At 41.3% G+C, this 13,629-nt stretch overlaps 1 pseudogene; it reads left to right on the forward strand.

Moving 5' to 3' along the window:
* Positions 1-9,287: 9,287 nt before the first annotated feature.
* LOC101710624 (large ribosomal subunit protein uL30-like) lies at positions 9,288-10,197 on the forward strand (annotated as a pseudogene).
* Positions 10,198-13,629: the final 3,432 nt, after the last annotated feature.

Below are 13,629 nucleotides of genomic sequence, written 5' to 3' on the forward strand. Positions count from 1 at the left end.
CGTGGCCCAGAGCTGCAACCAGAGTTAGCAGGCACCATGACCGGTGTGAGGATCGTTTGATCTGGGCATTTATGGGAGAGGACTTTTCTCCAGGTTTAGGGTGGGAATACAAAGGATGCCTGAAGTCATCGAGAGTTCCACCCCATCCCTGCCCAGTTCCCCAGCACTGGCCAGTCTTTTCTGGTTTGGGTTAGATCTTTCAACTTATCCCGGACCCCCATAGAGAGGAGTCTAGGCATGGGGTTCCCACTTCTGCAAATCCAACTGTCTTGGGACCTGTATGGGAGATGACCTCAGAGTCACTCAAGGCAGCTTTCCCAGCTGCTGTCACCTGTGGCGTCAGGTGTCTGGAATCCAGCGTCTCAACATCAGCCTTTATTGCTACAAACGTGTGAAGTCTGAAGTCTGATTTTCACCAACTGGCCCTGGCGCGTCTTTGGCTGTAAGTCCAAAGGAAGCCAGTCCTCCTTCGATGGCTCTTATCGCTCCTGAGCTGAAGGAGAGTTCTGCGGCTTCCTTCCCCATTTTGCGCCTTTTGCTTTCCTCAGTCTTTTGTGCGCCTCGTTTTCAATCACCGCCCTGGATTTCACCCTTCCGAAGGGCCGGCCAGGAGAGTGGACTACAGTACCCTCCAGCAGCTTTTACCGCGCGTTACTGAAGAGCTCACAGGGGTGGCATTCTTTTTCTTCTGGAAGACTGGTTCATAGCCTCGCTGAAGTGGACTACAGTGTTTCTGTAAACCTTTGATGTTTAGGAGCAAATTAGCTGTTACACTTCAGCTACCGCTACCGTTCTTAATTGGTACCTGAGCTCCAGAGGAGAACTCAGGAGAGGGAGTGGGGAGTGAAGATTTAATTCAATGCAAGTCAAGAAGTCTTTCTGACATCCTAGGATGCACTTGTAGCCACATTCCGAAGAACTTGAGAATTTGCATTTTACTGTGGAGACAAGGCTTGTCCTCAAGAAACATATGCGGTATCATGACAAAGCAGACCTTTTTCTCTTTTTATCCACAAAGCATCTAATTCAATTAGATATGCAAATTAATCACTTGATTAACTACCAGAATGAGGTATGCAGTGAGTGTGCTATCTGAATTTTTAGCATCTTCCAGCATCTGCACCAAACCAAGAACCCAGTGGCTTTGTCCAACATTCAGCAAAAGACATCAGTGTGGACAGGAGAGGAGTGGGATTCAAACTTAGGAGTGAATGTGAACAGGAGTCAGAAAAGTAAGATGAGTAAGGCCTGCATTACATGTAGGGGAAACTATGATCATGGCACAGAGCATGGATAGCTTGGCAGTCAGGACGTAGTAGAGGATAAGTTAAGGAAGGAAACTGATTGGGAGGAAGCTGCAAATGTCACACAGAGACATTAAAGCTTAATTCTACTTGCAATAGGAAACAATTTTTTCATCACTGGAGTGATGTTATTCATAACTAACAAGGTGATGTAAAAATGGTATGAAGGCTGCCACCTGCCTTGCAAGTGCAAGGATCTGAGTTTGATCCCCGGTACCATAAAAAATAGTATGAAGGCCAAGAGGCTAGAGGCAAAGCAGTCCTTTGCCTCTAGCCTCTTGGCCTTCATAGTTGGGTTTTTTTTTGGTACCAGGGATCAAATTCGGGTCCTTCTGCTTTCGAGGCAGGCGGCAGAACCACTGAGCTAAATCCCTGACCCTCAAAGGACTGTTTTGAGGGAAGTTGCTGATGATTTATGGAAGAAGTAGAAGTAGACTATGCCATCAGAGCATGTTATTCCCACTGGAAAAATAATTTTAAACATCATAACCTACTTTAGATTTTCTTTCTGTGATAGAAACGAAATGGCTGTTATAATATGCCTGTGTCTGAACCACAGAGGAAGTTTCCTTGGAGGCTGAAATCATACTGACACTTTATTTTGTGAACCTTTTCCACTTTTTTTCTTCCTAGTAGCTACTGTGGAAGCTTGCAAGCCCTATGGCACCTTGTCACAGAGTACCCAGAATTCCATGTATTAGGGAGAAACCTACACATGTGATGAGGCAGCCCTTGATCTCTGCCTAAAAACATTAACACATAGTTCTTCAAATATGAAGGTTCTACCATTCCTTCCTTGCCTGGGATTTCTTGAGATGTATGAGGAAGATTCATATTGTTAGAATACAGTACACTCCTTTTCATGGAGATAGAGGAATTGAAAAGATCCTAAGATGGCTCTTCAGCCAGAATTCTCTTCTCTTGGAGGGAGGGGACGTAGTGTAAGGAGTAATGCATTCTAATTTCTCAATTCCGTGGGTTTGCGTGTATGTGTGTCTGTGTGTGTGTGCATATGTGTTTGTGCATGTACCCATGTGGTCCTATTCACCAGCCTTTTGGATTTCTTTTTTGGGAATTCCACTGGCCTAGCAAAGGCTTGCAGGAAGGCAGACTGAGAAATTTCTCAGTGTCATCCATAGCTACCAGCCCAGATCCCCCTTGGAGGTAGAAAGACAAACGTGCTGTTCCCCAGACACAGAAGGAAGTAGAAGTTTAAGAATCTTGTCTGACAGCAGGTTTGGGAGGAGAGCATTCAGTGGGTACTAGGGAAGACAGACTTTCCTGGTGGTCCCCGTCAACATCTGTAAGAGACTTCCCAGTGTGACTTGACATACTTCTGGTCTCCAAGCTGATGGAGCGTTGCAAATATTCCTCTCCTGAGCCAGAGCCACCCTCTTCACAGTTTCTGAAGACTCCTAACCCTGTCTACATGTCATAACACAGACCTTTGTCAGGACCATAAGAATTCATCGATGTTGACAAGGCGTTATTGTACTTGATTTGCCACAAGTAGCTTCTTGATTACTGAGTCATTCTCATCAAACATCTTGGAATCTTGAGGTCACACATTTATTATTGACTCTTTGTTATTTGTCTTTGGGCCCTCTGCTCCAAGAGGACTGATGTGGAAGTGTCTACCGGAGCACCATGAGTATCCTTGAGACTCTGGTGCCTTCTAATATTTCAGATGCCACACTGGCCAGAATCTAGAGTATAATTGTGGCAGGGCTGTAGTCCTTTCCTTTTTAAGTATTTATTGTTTTGCAACTAAGATCATTGAGTCAAAGGGAAAAAGAAAATGGGAAAGGGGCTAGATAAGCAGCCACAGAGGGGCTACACAATAGATTTGGAGTTAGAGACTGGGTTAGGCCTTACTAGCCAAGCATCACTGAGCAAAGTATGTTAAGCTTCCATTTCTTCCTTCCCCCAAATAAGGGAATTATCAGTTGTGTTCCTATACATCATTAATGAAAAATCCAGAAAGGAAATTAAGATAGCAATGCCACTTAACAACAGCCTCTGAAAGAATTAAATACTTAGGAATAAATCTAACCAAGGAAAGTGAAAGACTTGTATGTTGAAAATAACAAAATGTTCCTGAAATTAAAGAAGGCCTAAATCAATAAAAAGACATCCCCTGTTCAAAGATAATATTCCATTTTAAAATTTTTATTTAATTTAATTTTTTTGAGACAGGGTCTCCCTATGTAATCCAAGCTGACCTTGAACTCACAGTTATCCTCCTACCTCAACCTTCTGAGTGCTGGGATTACAGGAGTGCACCACCACTGGTTAAAGATAACACTGTAAAGTTATCACAGCTGGGCATGGTGGTGAATATAATCCCAGTGCTTTGGGAGGATGAGGCAAGAGGATCACAAGTCCAAGTACTGCCTGGGCAACCTAGCAAGACTGAGCTCAAAATAAAAACTAAAAAGAGCTGGGGGATAGCAGGGGATTTAGCTCAGTGGTGCCACCGCCTGCCTCTCAAGGGGAAGGTCCCAAGTTCAATCCCTGGCACCAAAAAAAAAAAAAGAGCTGGGGATGTAGCTCAGTGGCACAGTACCCCTGGGTTTGATTCCCAGTACCTTTCCCTAAAAACATGTCAATACTACATAAATGGAACTACAGATTCAACATAATCCCTATCAAAAGTCCAATAGACTCTTTTACATAAACGAAAAAGCCAATCCTCAAATTCATACAGAATTACAAGGAGCCCTGAAGAGCCAAAACAATCTTGAAAAAGAAGAATAAAAATGGAAGACTCACACATCCCAAATTCAAAAATGTACTCCAAAGCTACAGTAATTAAAACACTGTGGTATTGGCATAAGGATAGAATGTAGGTGAATAGAATAGAATAGAATAGAATAGAATAGAATAGAATAGAATAGAATAGAATAGAATGCCTAGAAATGAACTGTCACAAATATGGTCAATTTGTTTTTTGTTTTTCTTTTGTGGTACTGGGGATTGAATCCAGGGCTTTAGCACATACTAAGCAAGTACTCTACCACTCAGCTACACTCCCTTTTTTTTTGGTACCGGGGATCAAACTCGGGACCTTGTGCTTGCGAGGCAGGCACCAGAACCACTGAGCTAAATCCCCGGCCCTACACTCCCTTTTAAAGACAGAATTTCACTGAATTGCCCAGGCTGGCCTCAAACTTGTGATCCTCCTGCCTCAGCCTCCCATGTAGTTGAGATTATGGGCCTGTGCCACCATACCTAGTGGCCAGTTGGTTTTCAACAAAAGTGTTAATACACTTAAAGGGAAAAAACAGTCTTTTCAACAAGTAATCCTGGGAAAACTAAATGTCCAAAGAAATGAAGTTGGACCCTTACTTTACATGATGCTATAGTATGAAAGTGGTTTGTTCCCACTAAAACTCACATTGAGGCTTCATTCTGTAATGTAACAGTGTTCAGGTTTTAGGGCCTGAAGTGGCATTTGAAGTCATGAGGGACCCACCCTCATGAATAGGTTAATGGATGGTTGTTTTTCTTGAGAGGCAGGGTTAGTTCTCTGAGACTGGATAAGGTCTTAGGGGAATGGGATTGAGAAGGCTGCTATAAAACAAATTCTGCTTCCTCAGCTTGCTCTCTTGCTTCCACTGTCATCATATCATGTGACACCTTCCCCCTCCATCTAGCAGGTGCTCTTGCCGTGTGATGCCATCCACCATGCAGCACCATGCAGCACGATGGGGCTGCCAGATCGTGGACAGAACTGTCAACCAAAATAAACTTCTGTTCTTTATAACTTGCCAGCCTGAAGTCTTTTTTATAGCAACATAAAACAAATGAAAACACATACAATATACAAAAATTAACTCAAAATAGATCAAAGACCTAAACTTGAGAGCTAAAACTATAAAACCCTTAAACAAAAACATTGGAAAGAATCTGCATGACATTGGGTTTCATGGATATGATACTAAAAGTACAAGCAATAAAAAATAGACAAATTGCATTTATCAAAAATAAGAACTTTTTGGGCCGAGGATTTAGCTCAGTGGTTCCACTGCCCGCCTCGCAAGCGGAAGGACCCAAATTTGATCCCTGGTACCAAAAAAAAATAAAGAACTTTTGGGGCTGGGAGTGTATCTCAGTGGTAGGGTACATTCCTAGCATGTACAGGGCCCTAGATTCAATCCTCAGCACCAAGAAAATAAAAATTAAATTAAAAATAAACTTTTGTGTCAATAAAGCAAAAGACAAGATGGGAGAAAATATTTGCAAAACTCACATCTGAGTTTGGGGTACTAATACTCAGAATACATTTTAAAAATTCCTAAAACTCAATAATCTCAATCAATCAAACAACCTAACTAAAGAGAGGGTGAAGACTTCAATAGACATGTCTCCAAAGAAGGTATACAAACAGCCAATAAGCACATTAAGAGGTGCTCAACATCACTAGCCATCAGAGAAACGCAAGCCAAAACTACAATGAGATACCTCTTTATATGTAGTAGATTGAGCATAATTCAAACAAAGAGAAAATAACAAGTATTGGCAAGGGTGCGGAAACTCAGTACTGTAGTGGCCTGCAGTGAATATGTAAAATAGCATAGGCCCTATGGAAACAGAGAACTAACATATGACCCAGCATTTCCACTCCAAGCTATATAATCTGAAAGAACTGAAAGCAGGGACTTAAACAGATATTTGTACAAAAATTTTCATACCAAGATCACTCGCAGTAGCCAAAAGGGGGAGATAATCCAAACATCCACCAATGGGTCCATAGATCAACAAAACTGATCTCACAGAAAGCAGATGATATAATGGATAACATGGACAAAATGAAAGCATTATATTATGTGTAGTGAAATAAGACAGGCACAAAAGGATATTTCATGACTCCGCTTCTGTGAGGCACCTAGAATAGGCAAATCTATAAAGCCAGAAAGTAGAATAGAGGTTTCCAGGGCTGGTGGTGTGGAGGTGGGGAAAGGAGCTATTGTTTAATGGGTACAGAGTTTTTGTTGGGGACAATACAAGTTTTGGGTATAGATAGTGCTGATGGCTATACAATAATGCATATTTAATGTCACTGGATTTTAAACATTCAAATGCTTAAAACAATAAATACTATATATAGCCATGATTAAAATTAAAAATTAAAAAAGCTATAAGGAGTCTAATGAAGATTATAAGAAGTGACATGGAAAGCTTGATCCTTCCACACTGTCGGTTTCACTTTTCTTTTATCTCTGCCATCCTTCTTCTGGGGCCACCCCAGTGGTTCCTGGGAGGCTGACTAGTCACCAACATGCTAGAAATGTGGTTGGTTTGAGGAAGGGTAATCTTAGTTCATGCCAGGCTGTGACTGAACATTGTAATGTCAGATTTCAGATGTTTTCTGAGTAGAGATAATTCTGTTTTTTGATTTTGGGGGGTTTTTTGGTACCAGGGATCAAACTTCGGACTTTACGCTTGCAAGGCAGACGTGGTACCACTGAGCTAAATCCCCAGCCCGACAATTCTGTTTTTAATAATGTAGCTTCATCTTTTCATAAATGGCACTACTATTCATCCAGGTAAAAACCTTGACATCACCCTTGACTTCTTTAATAGCCCACCACCAATCATCAGCAAATGTTGACAGGCGCACCTTCAAAATATACTTTGGACTCGATTCCTCATCCCCTCCTCAGCTGCCAACCCTCATCTTAGCTATTATCCTTGGTCACTTGGGCCACTCAAGAACTTCCTGGCCGAACTTCCTGTTTCTTCTTGGCCTCCTACAGTGTATTCTCCACCCAGATACCAGGGTCATCCTTTTCAAAGGATCACGTCATTCTTGTGCTCAAAATGGACTGATAGCATCTTATCATACTTAGAATAAAATTCCAATTTCACATCAGAAAAGACACTACTGACACTACTGACCCCCGGTTACTGCCTCTATCTCATTTGCTGCCACTCTTTTTCTTTTAGCTCAGGCCACCTGACACATGCTGTTTTTTTCACTGGCCCTTACAAGTACCAAGCAAGCACCTGCCTCAGAACATTGGCATGCATGCTTCCTCTTATGTTCTCACTTCCCTCAGGTCCATTTAAATGCCTTCCTCAAAAAGGCATTCCTTACAAATTGCTCCAGAGAAAAAAAAATTCTTAGATATAAATCCAATGTAAAATATTTACACCTCTTTTTTTGGGGGGGGGGGTACCGGGGATCAAACTCAGGACCTTGAGCTTGCGAGGCAGGCACTGGAACCACTAAGCTAAATACCCGGCCCCTTATAAATTCAATGTAACATATGCAGGATCTCTATGATGAAAAAATTGTAAATGATAAAAGAGATCAAAGGCAACCTAAAACCTTAGAGAAACATACTGTGTTCATGGTCTGGAAAATTCAGTGTAGCAAAGATGTAAATTTCTCCTAAATTGTTTCTCTAAACCTCACATTTTAACACAGTTCCTATCAGAATCTCAGTAAGGAGATGACAGCTCTGAGCGTGGTTGAGCTTGGCATCTCTAGTCCTGGCCAGCAAATGGTGATGGCAGATTTTCCACAGTGTATTGAGTATGAATCTCACTGCTCAGCTCTTATCCAGCTTCAGCAGTCTCAGCTCTACTGGGTGGAGAATGAATGGGATTTGCACAAAGCCAAGGCTGAACTGAAATCCAGACTGCAGTGGTAACGTTTTTTTCTTCTGGTTGTTAGTAATAGTTCACCAGACAATTAAATGTCGTCAGAAGACTACAGTGCTTAGGAGGATGAACTGTACCCCTGGTGAGCATTTATGATGGAGACAAATTTAGAAAACCAGAGTCTTCCATGGTTGCAAAACCAGGACCTATTTGGATTTACCACAAAATGTCAAGGATATTGTGAGCAGTTGGTTGATAATATTCTTTTTTAAAAAAATAATATTCTTGTAAATAGATTTTTCTAATGACAGATTGTTCTCAATTTTTAAAAACAATTTTAGCTGGGCATGGTGGCACATGCCTGTAATCCCAGCACTCGGGAGGCTGAGGCAGGAAGATCACCATGAGTTTGAGGCCAGCCTGGGCTACATAGTGAATTCAAGAACATCCTGAATTACCTGGTGAGACCCTGTCTCAAAAAACAAAACAAAAACAAAATTTTAACAAGTTGCTCTGTAGACATAGACAAAGTTATTTGTCTAAAATTTGTATGGAAAGGCATTAGAATAGCTTAGACAATCTTCGAAAAAGAATAAAGTGAAAGGAATTGCTTCCCAATATTAAGGCTGACCAGATAGCTATAGTAATCAAGACAATGTAATGGCACACATCTGTAATAAAAACACTCAGGAGGCTGAGGCAGGAGGGTTGCAAATTCAAAGCCAGCCTAGACTACATAGTGAGACACTGTCTCAAAAACAAAAAAATAGGGAACCCATAAAAATGCCCACAAATATGCTAATTAGTTTTTGCCTAAGTAGCAAAAGCAATGGTAGAAGGACAATCTTTACTAAATGATCCTGGAGCAACAGGCCAAAATAAAAAGAAATTCATCCTGCCTCACAAGCGCAAGGTCCCGAGTTCGATCCCCAGTACCAAAAAATAAATAAATAAATAAAAAGAAATTCATCCTAAACCTCATACTTTAAAGAAAAACATAGGGCCGGGGATTTAGGTCAGTGGTGCCGCTGCCTGTCTTGCAAGTGCAAGGTCCCAAGTTCGATCCCCAGTACAAAAAAAAAAAAGAATATTAAAGAAAAACATAGCTGTGTGCGATGGCATAGGCCTGTAGTACGAGCAGTTGGGAGGTTGAGGCAGAAGGATCACCATGAGTTTGAGGCCAGCCTGTACCACACATATCAAGATCCTGCCTCAAAAAGAAAAAAGAGGAAAAGAAAACGTTTCGGTGATATAGCTCAGTGGTGCTTTGCCTGCCTGACACATGAAAAGTCCTGAGTTCGATCTTCAGTACTGCAAAAAAGAAAAAAAAAAGAAAAATCATGGATTTAAATGAAAATTTAAGGTTATAAAACTTTTAGACAAGAACACAGGTGGCACTTTTTTCCAGCTGGAACCATGGAGGGTGCCGGAGAGAAGAAAAAGAAAGTTCCTCCTGTGCCAGAAACCCTTAAGGAAAAACAAAGACATTCACAGAGCTGAAGGTAAAGGGTTTGAGAAAGAAGTTTGCCCAAGATACTTCTAAAGGCAACAAGGAAGGTCATCTATAAAAAAGCTAGGTGCTATCACAAGAAATACAGACAGATGTACGTACAGCACTGAGATTCAAATGCCGAGGATAGCAAGAAAAGCTGGTAACTTCTATATGTACCTGTAGAGCCCAAGTTGGTGCTTGTCATCATGATCAGGGACATCAATAGTCTGAGCCCAAAGGTCTGCAAAGTGTGGCAGCTTCTTTGCCTCCAACACATCTTCGATGGTACCTTTGTTAAGCTCAACAAGGCTTCAGTTAACGTGCTGAGGGTTGTGGAACCATATATTGTATGGGGTACCCAAACCTGAAGTCAGCAAACAAACTAATCTACAAGTGTGGTTATGGCAAAATCAGTAAGTGGGGTTGGGGATTTAGCTCAGTGGTTTCACCGCCTGCTGCACAGGTGCAAGGACCTGAGTTCAATCCCTGGTACCAAAAAAAAAAAAAAAAAATCAATAAGTGAATTGCCTTGACAGCTAACTCCCTGATTGCTTGATCTCTTGGGAAATACGGCATCATCTGCATGGAGGAGCTGATTCATAAGATCTATACTGTTCGAAAATGCTTCAAAGAGCCAAATAACTTATGGCCCTTCAAATTATCTTCTCCACAAGGTGGAATGAAGAAAAGACCCCCCCCCCCAAAAAAGAAAAGACCATCCATTTTGTGGCAGGTGGAGATACTGGAAATAGGGAACACTAGATCAATAGGCTTATAAGCAGGATGAACTAAGGTATCTACCAGGGTATTTTTATAATTTGGTCAGTTAAAAACAAGAGTGCCTGCTCCCCCTACCCCGCCAAAAAAAGACACAGGAGAAAATCTTTGGACTTATACTAGGAAAAGTTCTTAGATTTGACTTCAAAAGGACAAACCAGAAGAGAGAATGCTGATAAGTTGAACCTAATCAAAATAAAAAACTTTTGCTCTGCAAATGACACTGTTAAAAGAGAGAAATGAGAAATTACATGCTGGGAGAAGATATTTGTAACATGGTTGTTCAACAAAGGCCTTGTATCTGGAATATATATAAAGAACTTGTGAAACAGCATTAAAAAAACAAAAAATCCAATCAGAAAATGGGCAAAAGACATGCACTGACATCTCACCAAAAGAAAATATAGCAGCCAGGCACAGTAGCGCATGCCTGTAGTTCTACAGTCTGGGAGACTAAGGCAGGAGGATCACTGGAACCCAAAAGTTTAAGATGAATCTAGCCAACACAGGTGACACCCCATCTCAAAAAACAATCCCCCTCAAAGGGGAAGGGGAAGTGGGAGAGGTAGGGGAAAGGAAAGAAGGGAATGGAATTAACATGAGAAAATGAAAAAATAGAAACAAAGTCTTTGTAAATATGGAGAGATGGAGGGGTTGAAGGGAGGGCAGGGGAAGGGGAAAAAAATAAGAACCAAGAGAGATTATGTAAAGGTGCAAATTTCCAATGATGAATGTTATTATATTGTATACCTAAAATGTACCAATAAAATAAAATTTTAAAAAAAAACAATCCCCCTAAATAAATAAATAAGAAAATAAAAAAGACTATATAGATGGTGAACAAGTATATAAAAAGATATTCGACACTGTTAGCCATAAGAGAATTGCAAATTAAGCCATAATGAGATATTACCACACACTTATCAAAGTGGCTAAAATTGGGCTGAGGGTGTAGCTGAGAAGTACAGAGCCTGTTTAGCATGCATGAGGCCCTGGGTTCGGTCCCCAGCACCACACACACACACACACACACACACACACACACACACACAAAATAGGGATTAACACCAAACACCAACAAGGCTGCAGAAAGGGTGAGTCACTCATACATTGCTGAGGAACAAAAAATAATACAGCCGCCCACATTGGAAAACAGTTTGTCAGTTTCTGAAAAAAACATACATACATTTACTATCTGATGCAGCAGTCACACTCCCAGGCATTTATCCAAGAGAAACGAACATTTATTTTCACACAGGAGCTTGTATACAAATTTCATAGCAACTTTATTTGTAAAAGTTCCAGACTGTAAACCAACAGATGTCCTTTACTGGGTGAATGGTTAAATGAATTATGGTTCATCAGACCATAGACTACTACTCGGAAGTAAAAAGGAACACACTGTTGATACATGTGACAACTTGGATGGATCTCAAAAGGATAATGTTGGGTTAAAAAAAAAAAAAGGCAGTTTCAAAAGGATGCTCACTGCATGATCTGAAATTATGGAGATGGAGAATGGATAAGTGGCTGCCAGGGGTTTTGATGGTGGGGAAGGATGGGTGTGGCTGGAAAGGATTAACACCAGTGTCTTGTGATGATGGCAGAGTTTTTTGTTTTTGCTTTTTTTCCCAAGGCCTCAAATATGCTAGGCAAGTATTTTTCCTCTAAGTTATAGTCCCAACCTGAATATTTTTAATAAGTTTTATGGACATATAATTCACTTACACGGCTGAGTACCTTGATTGTAGCAGTGATTGTGCAAGGTTATGTATGTGATAAAATTACACAGAGCCATATCCACATGCAAAGATATGCACGTATAATGGATAAAATCTGAGCATGTTCTGGGGATTACAGGGTGAATTTCTTGGCTTTGCTACTGTGCTACAGTTGTGTGAGATGTTCACACTAGGGGGAGGTAGGGGAAAAATTCATGGGCCTTCCCTATATACATCTTTGCAACCCCCTGTGAGCTTATAATTACTTAAAAACGAAAAAGGGGGCTGGGGATTTAGCTCAGTGGTTTCGCCGTCTGCTGTGCAAGCGCAAGGACCCAAGTTTGATCCCCGGTACCAAAAAAAAAAAAGGGGGGGGGGGCTGGAGATGTCGCTCAGCAGCACAGTGCCTGCCTGACAAGTACAAGGTCCTGAGTTCAATTTCCGGTGCCAGAAAAAAGGAATTTCTTTTCTTAGAGAAAGGATTTTTAAAAATCCTTCATTCAGAATAGGACTCCATCACTCTATTCTCTTAGCCTGCTTTCTTTTTGTCCATAGCCTATATCTCTAGTAGACTTTATATAATGTATAAGTATCATAGCTTATATCTGGATGTCCCCCCAAAGCCTCATGTGTTCATAGGTGGGGCATTTGGGAAGTGACTAGGTCATGGGGGCTGACACTCAGTCCACTGATGATGTGATGTTAGGGGTGAAGCCTGCTCAGAGGCTGGTCTGGGGTACATGGCCTGGAGGGTCTGTCGTCCTCCCTCTTCTCTTGATTTCTCTCTGCTTCCTGCTGCTGTACTATGTGCTCTTTCTCCTCTGGGATGCCCCTCTGCCATGCCACCCTGCCTTGGAGCCAGTGGACTATGGACTGAAACATCTACAACTGTGAGTCAAAATAAACCCTTCCTCCTTTAACTAGTGGGTGTTAGGTATTTTGTCCCATTAATGAGGAAAGTAACCAACAATAACATATAACATATATTTGTATATATCTGTCTCCACTAGTTGAGCATAAACTTAGGAGGGTAGAAACTTGGTATATTCTTTCTCTTACAAAAACGGCACCTGGCACATTGTATTTGTTGAGCCAATGTATGGTTTACCTGGCTTTCTATAGGTGTCCATTTCACTTAGATCTTACAGCCCCTGTCAGAAACTAAACCTTTATCAAGTTATCCACTCCAAAGCCAGGTACCATAGCAGATGCCTGTCATCTCAGCTATTTAGGAGGCAGGAGGATTCACAAGTTCGAGGCCAATCTGAGCAACTTAGCATATATAATAATAAAGGTCTGGGGATGTAGTTCAGTAGTAGAGTTCTTGACTAGCATGTGTGAGGTCCTAGATTCAATATAGTCAGTATGAGAGAGAGAGAGAGCAAGAGAGAGAGAGAGCGAGTGAGAGAGAGCGAGAGAAAGAGAGAGGGCACAGGGCATGGTGGTGCATGCCTGTAATCCCAGCATATGGGAAGGTGAGGCAAGAGGATTATCACAAATTCAAGGCCAGCCTGGACTACGTACTGAGTTCAAGATCAGTCTGAACTACACAGTGAAACCCTGTCTCAAAAAACAAAAACAAAACAAAAAGACATCGACCCAGACTCTCAATTCAAAAGAGGTATCAATTTCTCTTCAAATTGCCTTTTCAGCGATTACATTTTTAATAAATGCAATTCTTTAGTGGGGACTACATTTCATCCCATTTTGTCTATTCTTCTGGGGC

The sequence above is a fragment of the Heterocephalus glaber genome, unplaced genomic scaffold, assembly GCF_053883595.1.
Source record: "Heterocephalus glaber isolate CG9 unplaced genomic scaffold, H.glaber_assembly_v1.0 deba00000546, whole genome shotgun sequence".
Classification (NCBI taxonomy): Eukaryota; Metazoa; Chordata; class Mammalia; order Rodentia; family Bathyergidae; genus Heterocephalus; species Heterocephalus glaber.